Here is a 2,500-nt window from a genome sequence, read left to right as displayed (position 1 = left end):
CGCTTCTGTTTTTTTTCTCTCCTGTGATGTAAAGTGTTAAGTAGGTCTCCCCTCCGTCCCCATCTCCATCTTCTGCCTCCCCCTCGTCACCGTGGGTACCGTGGGTGTGAAGGGGCCCTTTTGTCAGAGCCGCGGAGCCCGTCGGGGTTAATCAGGCAGAGAGGCAGGCAGGCAGTCAGCTCACAGCGATTGGGACTTGACTGACAGGCGCTGGGATCACAGCGGTGAAGGGCCGTGTGTGTGTGTGTGTGTGTGTGTGTGTGTGTGTGTGTGTGTGAGTGTGTGGGTGTGTGTGACAATGAGCTACAGAGGAGGAGAGCCAATTTCAGAGATCCAGAAGCCTCTCAAAAAGGCTCTTTTTTTTTTTTTTTTTTGGTATTCCTTTCTCTCCGCTTTCCTTCTGACTGGGAAGGGGGCGACAGTGGGCGACAGTGGTACATTGGTAGAGAAGTCGTTTAGTAATCAGAAGGTTGCTAGTTCGATTCCCTGTCGAAGCGTCCTTGAGCAAGACACTGAACCCCTAATTGCTCCTGATGTGCAGTGTGCCATCAGTGTAAATGTAAAATGTGTATACATTGTAAGTCACACATATGTAAGTCGCTTTGGATAAAAGCGTCTGCTAAATGACTAAATGAAATGAAATGAAATGTTTTTTTTTTTTTTTTTAATTCTCTCTTTTATTTCTCTCTGTTTTTTTTTTCCTGTCTTTACTCAGTTTCTCTCTCAGCCCTGTTTGCCCTTTAGGCGGTAATCCTCCAGCTCGCTCCTCTCGTGATGGGACTCCAACAGTGAAGAAATGAAACCTGTTTCTCTTCCCCTGTTTTCACTTAAGCCACTTATCTGGAGTTTCTGTATCAGTAAGGGATAGTGGGACAAGGGAGAGTGAACAAGATGGAGCGAGAGAGAGAGAGAGAGAGAAAGCGGAGGACAGAAATACAGAACTAATTAATCAGCCTTTTTTTTTGCTGAGCTTCAGTGCGACAGCTGATAAGGGAGGGGGGGTGGGTGGGGGGGGGGGGGGGACAGGAAGTCCCTACTTTCCCTTAGGTTGTCCCAGCCACCATACTGTCGGTGTTGTTGACGGCGCAAAGATTATCTCCAGTCGGAATCTTCCACACAAACCCATCCCTGCCTTCCACCTCCTGCCTCTGTGTGCAGCGGGGGGGGGGGGGGAACCGGGCGGGTCCTTCCCAGTGAGGTCCTGGCTGTTAATAGCCGTCCAGGGATGTGCCAGTGAGCTGCTTTGCTGGCCTCTGCACCCATGCTGATAGCAAAGCCACAGACGTTTGTACAGCGCTGTACCGATAAGAATCGCAGACCGTAGATGTATAAATGTGTTCTCCTCCGCTCGGCTGCTGAGGCCCCTGCTGTATCACGGGTGCGATCGGGGCCCTCTGAGACCCCTACTGTATCACGGGTGCGATCGGGGCCCTCTGAGGCCCCTGCTGTATCACGGGTGCGATCGGGGCCCCTCTGAGACCCCTGCTGTATCACGGGTGCGATCGGGCCCCTTCTGAGACCCCTGCTGTATCACAGGTGCGATCGGGGCCCTCTGAGGCCCCTGCTGTATCACGGGAGCGATCGGGGCCCTCTGAGACCCCTGCTGTATCACGGGTGCGATCGGGGCCCTCTGAGACCCCTGCTGTATCACGGGTGCGATCGGGGCCCTCGTATCTGCCATGACCAGACCGAAGGTGACAGCGCGGAAAGGGCAGTTGATGTTTAGTAGGGATGTTGGGTCCTATTCCTCCAGTGCAATAGTGTTAGTATGATGTATGCTCCTGCTGCACTTGTTGTCGTCGCATGAAGGCATAAAGTCTTTGTCTCCGGGGCAGAAGAATGTAAACGCACGTAGTGGGCCGACGCGTTCGTCCCCGCGTGTGAGAAAAAGAGCTGTCTGTGTCCCCGTGGGAAACTCTGCACACACCCAAGAACAAACGGAGAACCACAAGGCTCTCATCCCATGTCCCGCCTCCCTTAAGGCGTACGGAGCTCTGTGGAGCTGGAGAGCGGATGTTCTGCTCCCCCCAGCTCCCGTCGGTCAGCTCCGCTCAGCTTCCTGGGCTGTGTACACACACACAAACGCACACACACACACACAAACGCACACACACACACACACTGGGGACCCTCCCTCACAGGAGGAGCATCTGTGAAAGCCCATTCCTTCTCTCTGGCTGTGCCCAGGCTTCATGTTGGAAGCTAATGCCCCCAAACGAAGACTAATGAGGGTGTCCAGCTCACCACTGCGCTTTGCTGTGCGTTCCCCACCTCTGCACTTTTAGAGAGGGAGGCATGGGCCCCATTAACTATGCCCTATGCTCTACAAGCTCTGGATCTTTTGGACATTGCTCCCCCCCCCCCCCCAAACCCACCCGTCCACTTACCTCCTCTCCCGCCCTGCCTTCCGTCCTTCCTGTATCCCACTCCTTCCTGTCTCTCTACCTGGCTCCCTCTCCTCCTCTCCTCCTCTCCGTTCCTCCTCTCCTCCCTGTCTCTC

At 54.3% G+C, this 2,500-nt stretch overlaps 1 protein-coding gene across 1 annotated transcript in view; it reads left to right on the top strand.

Moving 5' to 3' along the window:
- Nucleotides 1–2,500, top strand: part of tnksa (tankyrase, TRF1-interacting ankyrin-related ADP-ribose polymerase a) — a 70,933-nt gene that overhangs the window by 1,550 nt on the left and 66,883 nt on the right. The gene's annotated exons all lie outside the window — the stretch shown is intronic.

The sequence above is a fragment of the Clupea harengus genome, chromosome 12 (genome assembly GCF_900700415.2).
Source record: "Clupea harengus chromosome 12, Ch_v2.0.2, whole genome shotgun sequence".
Lineage (NCBI taxonomy): Eukaryota > Metazoa > Chordata > Actinopteri > Clupeiformes > Clupeidae > Clupea > Clupea harengus.
Note: the sequence above shows the minus strand (reverse complement) of the source record. Positions and strands in the feature narration are given on the sequence as shown.